Genomic DNA, 7878 nt, shown 5'->3' with positions numbered 1-7878 from the left:
CCATAACATTTTTGCTACCTAGAAATTGATGAGTTCTTGGTTACATGACACAAGTGCTGCCCAAATACACATATCTATCTACCATGGATCATTTTTTTTTTTTTAAATATATGAAATTTACTGTCAAATTGGTTTCCATACAACACCCAGTGCTCATCCCAAAAGGTGCCCTCCTCAATACCCATCACCCACCCTGCCCTCCCTCCCACCCCCCATCAACCCTCAATTTGTTCTCAGTTTTTAACAGTCTCTTATGCTTTGGCTCTCTCCCCCTCTAACCTCTTTTTTTTTTTTTCTTTCCCCTCCCTTCCCCTCCCCCATGGGTTTCTGTTATGTTTCTCAGGATCCACATAAGAGTGAAACCATATGGTATCTGTCTTTCTCTGTATGGCTTATTTCACTTAGCATCACACTCTCCAGTTCCATCCATGTTGCTACAAAAGGCCATATTTCATTTTTTCTCATTGCCACGTAGTATTCCATTGTGTATATAAACCACAATTTCTTTATCCATTCATCAGTTGATGGACATTTAGGCTCTTTCCATAATTTGGCTATTGTTGAGAGTGCCGCTATAAACATTGGGGTACAGGTGCCCCTATGCATCAGTACTCCTGTATCCCTTGGATAAATTCCTAGCAGTGCTATTGCTGGGTCATAGGGTAGGTCTATTTTTAATTTTCTGAGGAACCTCCACACTGCTTTCCAGAGCGGCTGCACCAATTTGCATCCCCACCAACAGTGCAAGAGGGTTCCTGTTTCCCCACATCCTCTCCAGCATCTATAGTCTCCTGATTTCTTCATTTTGGCCACTCTGACTGGCGTGAGGTGGTATCTGAGTGTGGTTTTATGGATCATTTTTTTTAAGTGTTTATTTACTTATTCTGAGAAAGAGAGTGAGCACACACATGCACGCACAAATTGGGGAGGAGTAGAGAGAGAGGGACAGAATCCCAAGCAGGCTCTGCACTGACATCACGGAGCCTAATGCAGGGCTCTATCACAAACCATGAGATCATGACCTGAGCCTAAATCAAGAGTTGGGTATTCAACTGACTGAGGCACCCAGGTGCCCCATGGATCAATTTTTGTACAATTTATCATTTGCTGTTTGAAATTATTAGGGAGGAAAATATTTTTCTGTATCATCTTAATTTTAAGTTTATTTATTCTGACAGAGACAGCATGAGTGGGGGAGGGGCTATGAAAGTGGGAATGAGAGAGAGAGAGACAGACAGACAGACAGACAGACAGAGAGAGAATCCCAAGCAGGCTCTGAGCTGCCAGCACAGAGCTGGACGTGGGGCTCAAACTCACAAAGCTGTGAGATCACAACCTGAGCTGAAACCAAGAGTCAGATGCTTAACTAACTGAGCCACCCAAGCACCCCTTCCTGTATCCTCTTAGATTTTGTACTTGAGGGCTTGCAATTTTAATGGACAATGGAGAGCTTAGCAAGAGGGAAAAACAAATGTAAGTATGTACATATGCACAGGAGTTCACAAAGAAATGTGACTCAAGGATGTAGTTAGATTTTGGAGTTTATATACCATCTTAATAGGTAATGGGGAGGTATAGAGGGGCACTTATGGGAGAACAGAGGACTTCTAGGAAAAATGAATGGGCCCTTAGGAGAATAAGTGGGATATATGGTAGTTTTATAACAATGTCTCTTGAGGTGATTTCTTATCCAGGTGTTGACTTGTGCTGACTTCTTGTCTTTATAAGAGTTAATCTTCCCCTGTGGTGAAACTCCTTGGGAGGAGATTCAGGACAGTTGAATTCTTTTGGGAAGCTTTGCTTTTAGGAAAATAAGGGGAATGGAGACAAAGCCTCTTCCCACATCCATTGATTTTCAAAATGTCTTTAGTTCACAATAATCCTTATGCCACTGTGGCATAGTCTCGACCCTTTCAAAATTAATAATAAAAAATTTGGAGTACCTGGGTGGCTCAGTCGATTGGATGGCTGACTCTTGATTTTAGCTCAGGTCATGATTCTCAGGGTCATGAGATCAAGCCCTGCATTGGGCTCCGTGCTGGAGCCTGCTTAAGATATTCTCTCTCTCTCTCTTTCTCCCTCTGCCCCTCTCCCCGACTTACATGCTCACTCTCTTTCTAAAATAAATAAATAAATAAATAATGATAAAATAGTAACATACAAATATGTTTAAGTTGCCTGTATATGAATAATAAATTCTAGAAAGATATACAAGAAACTCTTAATAGTGGTTACTTCTAAGGAGGAAGGATCTGAGCCTTTAGGGGAAAGGAATGGGATATAAATTTTTCACTGTTTTATATATGTAGTCAATCTTCATTATTTATGGACTTCATAACAGTGAAATTTCCCACTTACTGAAATTAATTTGTAACCTCCAAATTAAAAAGCAGTTCAATATAATGCGTTTGCATTCATTTGCAGACACGTTCAAAGTGGTAAAGAAAAAATTTGAGTCTTTCTATACACACATTCCCAGCTGAGGTTGAACAAGATGATGTTTTGCTTTCTTGTTTTAGCTCTCATATTGTAAACAAATGTTCTTTTTGTGGTCTATTTAGTACCATGTTTTTGCATTGTTGTGACTTTTTGTTTTCTTTTTTTCCTTTCTCTCTCCCTTTTTTTTTTTTTGTTTTTTTTGTGGGCTTTTTTTTTTTTTTTTTTTTTTTTTTTTGGTAATTTTGCTGTTTAAAATGGATAGCTGAAGTGCTGTTTAGACCTAAGAAAGTTGTGATGTGCCTTACAGGGAAACTACATGTGTTGGATAAGCTTTGTTCAGGCATGAGTTATAGTGCTGTTGGTGTTGGCTGTGAGTTCAATGTTAATGATATCCACAAAATATATTGAATAAAGTTTCTTAAACAGAAACATACATAGAATGAGATTTTATATTAATCAGTTAATGAAAATGTTGTGACCATGGTCTCACAGGAATGTAACCCTGTATTTCCCTTAGAAGCAATGGTTCAATATTCAATAATTCAGTGTTGTTGTATTATTTGCACATAACAACGGAAAATAATCAGAACTGACATTATAAACTGACAGAGTTCAGAACATACTACCCCAAAATATGGGACATTGGCATATTGGAGTTTAAAAAAATTTTTTATTGAAAATTTTTTAATGTTTATTTATTTTTGAGATGGAGAGAGACAGAACACAAGCAGGGGAGGGTTAGAGAGAGAGGGAGAGAGACACAGAATCTGAAACAGGGTCTAGGCTCTGAGCTGTCATTACAGAGCTGGACGTGGGACTCCAACCCACCAACTGCGAGATCATGACCTGAGCCAAAGTCGGACGTTTAACTGACTGAGCTATTCAGGCGCCCCTAAAATTTTTTTAATGTTTATCTTTTTATATTTTGAGAGAGAGAGACAGAGACAGAGTGTGAACAGGGGAGGGGCAGAGAGAGAGGGAGACACAGAATCTGAAGCAGGCCAGGCTCTGAACTGTTAGCACAGAGCCTGAAGGTGGGGCTCGAACTCACCAGCTGTGAGATAATGAGCTGAGCTGAAGTCCCATGTTTAACCAACTGAGCCACCCAGGTGCCCCTGGAATTTTTTTTAATGCCTATTTATTTTTGAGAGAGAGACAGACAGAGCAGGAGCGGGGGGGGGGGCAGAGAGAGAGGGGACACAGAATTGGAAGCAGGCTCCAGGCTCTGAGCTGTCAGCACAGAGCTGGAAGCGGGGCTCGAACCCACGAACCATGAGATCATGACCTGAGCTGAAGTCAGACGCTTAACTGACTGAGCCACCCAGGCACCCCAGCATACTGAATTCTTAAGTTGAAGGATTTTGAGAAATGGCAGGTGCAGGAAGGATTCTCTTTATCTGTCCAGTTTCCCCTGAACCAGTGCCTAGAAACAGTGGTGGCAGAAGGACTCTCTGACCTACTTCTCTTCCTCTGAAGCATGTTGTAAGACCTTCATGTGAAAGGTACTCTCTATACCTAAAGGAAAGGAGCATCCTTGTCTCCGAAGACAAAGGGATGCCAAGAGAAATCCAAATGAACAGGCCTTGGTAAGATTCCTGTAGTTCAGTACTATTAGCTCATACCCTTTTGTCCTATCACACTTTTCCAGGACTTTCCATTCTTCATCAATCATTGTATAAAAACAGTCAAATTTATTTGTCCTGGTGTTCGTTTCCTTATGAAGGCTCCTGTGTCATGTAAAACTTACATTAAATAAATCTGTATGCTTTTCTATTGCAGTTGAATTCACAGGGCTCCAGCTAGAGAACCTAGAAGGGTAGTGGGAAAAAGATATTTTCTTCCTCCCCTACAATACTTTTTTATTTTTGAGCCTTGTGAATGTATTAGCTCTACTAAAAAAAAATTAAACAAACAACCAGCTCCAGGAACTGCTACCTGAATATTATAAAATTTTAACTTACTGGTTTTTTTTAAAGATCATTTTTATTTATTTTGAGAGACATTGAGCATGAGTGGGAGAGAGGCAGAGAGAGAGGGAAAGAGAGAGCCCCAAGCAGTCTCCGGGCTATCAGCAAGGAGCCTGACTCGGAGCTCAATCCCATGATCCCACAAAATCATGACCTGAGCTGAGATCTACAGTATGTTGCTTAGCCAACTGAGCCAGGTGCCCCAGCTTACTGTTTTCTTAAAGCAATCTCATTAATTATCTTTATCTCAGTGAAGTAGAAAGGAAGAGGAACAAAATCTGGGTTAAAGTATAGGCCTAGGAGGGATAAGAAAGAGAGAGGGAAGAAGGAAAAGAAAGTTTTGAATAATAGCTTCCTTTAAAAATTTTTTTCTTTAGGTTCTTTTAAATTTTAATAGAAGTTTTAAAATAGTTTCTGCAAGTTTTAGATTTCCATTACTGTGGAAGAACTATTAGGACACAGCTTTACTTCTAACACAATATGCTGGTTATTCATTTGCATTCATCTATCACTCGTGTATTTTTTCTTTCATCAAATAGTGACAGAGTACTTTAAGGCAGGCACTGTGCTATGTACAGTTACAGTATGTTACAAAGTGGTAACAAGAGTCATGATTTCTGCCATAGTTGAGTCTATGATCTAATGAAGGAGAGAGATGTTATACAAACAAGTATAAATATGTATATAATTATAATTTGATGTAAGTACTGGATTCAATAAGAGTCAAAGGTGGAAAAGCAGTTTACATGAGAAGGTGGGTCATGGAAGACCTAAGGAAATTACATTTAAGTTATAACCAGAGGGATGAGTAGAAGTTATTAGAAGAAGAGTGTGAAAAAAAAAAGAAAAAAAAAAAAAGAAGAAGAATGTGGCGGGAAAGTATGCTGTGCAGGGAGAAAAACATTTGCAAAGGCCCTAATATGAGAAGTACTTCAAAAACTGAAGGAAGGCCAGTATGGCAAGTGCATAGCAAATGTGGAAAACTGACTCCAGATGAGATAGGAAAACCAGGATATGCAGAATTTAATCGTCAATGTTAAGGAATTTGTGTTTTATTTCAGGTATAATGGGAGCTATTGAGTGCTTACGATTGGGAAAGATATCAAATTTATGTTTCTACATTATCACTCTGGTTGTTGGTTGGAGAATGAATTGGGGAGGGGGGCAGGCATCTGCAAAGACACATTGATTCATCCTGAGTAGTTATGTCTTTTAAGGATTGCTTGTTTTAATTTTTAAAATTTGTTTTTCAATGTTCAAAATCATCTTTATTTATTTGGTTACTTATTTAACCCTTGCCCTCATCCCCACCCACCACCCAGGGGATAAGCTCCAAGAAAGCTGTGGTGTCTTTGCTGATACTTTGCAGAGCCTAGCGTGTAGAAGGTGCTCCATTAGAATTTGCTGTATGAATGAATTGGTCTCTTTCCATGTGGAGGTGCCTTATCCTGCCTCTGCTGAAAGACTAAGAAAGATAGGAAGGAGTATTTTCATTTTTAAAGATTGGCGTGTTCTGATTTATATAGTTCCTCTGGTAACTTAGAGTATGCATATTTGAAGCATCATCAAGATTCTCATCTAGAGAACAGTAAAAAAAAAAGGATAATTTTATTCAAGGAAATAAGTCTTATCTTCATATTTTCCTTATATGTTCACGGTAGCATTGTCCAATGGATTCCTAGTTCTGCAATGTTTAAATCCTTGTTTCTTTACCTTTAATATCCAGTTAAAAGTTTTGTCAGCTTTTAGTCTATGACTCCTAGATTTACTCGTTGTATCTTTTAAAAAATTTTTTCTCTTTTTCATGGCTGCTAAAGTTGTCCAGGGGTTTATATCACCTCACATATGTACTTACTGTAATACTTTCTGGGTAGTATCCTTCTTTTTATTTTCTTCAAATCATCCCTATATACAGATTCCAGGATAAGTTTATTCTGGTTTTTAAAAAAGTGTTTTTTGAGAGTGAGAGAGAGAGGGAGGGAAGGAAAAACAGAGGGGGAGGAGCAGAGAGTGGGAGAGAGAGAGAATCTTGGCGCTGAGTGTGCAGCCAACTTGGGGCTCCATCTCATGACCCTGAGATCATGACCTGAGCCAAAATCAAGAGTCAGACACTTAACCAGGTGAGCCACCAGGTGCCCCCAGGATAAATTTAATCTTAGGCTTCTTCTTTGTTTTAAATTTTTATTTTTATTTTTTTAAGTTTATTTATTTACTTAGAGAGAGAGAGAGTGGGGGAGGGGCCGCAAGAAGGGGAGAGAGAAGCCCAAGCAGGCTCCATGCTGTCAGTGCAGAGCCCAACTCAGGGCTTGAATCCATGAACTGTGAGATCATGACCTGAGCTGAAATCAAGAGTAGGACACTTAACCTACTGAGCTACGCAGACGCCCTCAAATTTTTAATTTTTTTAACAAAAAAGCTGTTTATTTCTATAAGTTTGATATTACTTATTGCTAAAAATTTCCCTTTATGTTGCACATAGAATAAAGATCTTTGTTAAGTATTTCCTTACTCTGCTTATTTAGTTCAAGGATTCTTTACCTGGGATCTAAGATGTCTAAAGGCTCCATGGATAGAATTCAGAGAAATTATGAATTTGTATGGGAAAAATATTACATCTTTCTTTTCACTAACCTCTAACTGAAAGTTACTATTTCCTTCAATTCTGAATATAGTCCATAAAACAATAATATTAGCAATACTTGTAACTTTATCACCAAAAGAAAAATCAGATGTTTTCATATCACATTACAGTTTCTGCAGATATCTTTCAAATATCATTTATACTCATCACTACTTCAAATTTAAGATAGTTATTAACTCTTGTTATTTAATGCATTTATAAAGAAGCATATGTATTACTATGGCACATATATAAAATAAATAAAATATATAAAATAAAAAAATGTTTTTTTAATGCTTTACTTATTTTTGAGAGAGAGAGAGAGAGACAGAGTGAGAGTGGGAGAGAAGCAGAGAGAGAGGGAGACACAGAATCGGAAGCAGATTCCAGGCTCCGAGCTGTCAGCACAGAACCCAACGTAGGGCTCAAACCCATGAACTGTGAGATCACGACCTGAGGCGAAGTTGGACAATTAACCAACTGAGCCACCCAGGTGCCCCTACACTTTAACATTTTAATAACTGTATTTCAATAAAACTGGTTTCCTTTGTGATCCTATGTTTTAGTTTTTTCACTTAAAAACATTATTTTGAAAAAGTGTTTATAGGCTTCATCAGACTTAATAAAGTTAAGACCTATGTTTTTGTTCCATTTACAGTGCTTGAAAAATTGTGGGCAAAATAAAGACTAAAGAATAATCAACTAAATATATGTGCACATATACATATGTATATTTAATAAACACTTTTATTTTTCTTATTTTTTTTTTAAGTAAGCTCTACATCCACATGGGGCTTGAGCTCACAACTCCGAAAATAAGAGTCCCATGTTCTAAGGACTGAACCAGCTAGA

The sequence above is a fragment of the Panthera uncia genome (genome assembly GCF_023721935.1).
Source record: "Panthera uncia isolate 11264 chromosome C1 unlocalized genomic scaffold, Puncia_PCG_1.0 HiC_scaffold_4, whole genome shotgun sequence".
In the NCBI taxonomy this organism is placed as follows: domain Eukaryota; kingdom Metazoa; phylum Chordata; class Mammalia; order Carnivora; family Felidae; genus Panthera; species Panthera uncia.
This window is presented reverse-complemented; position numbering follows the sequence as displayed.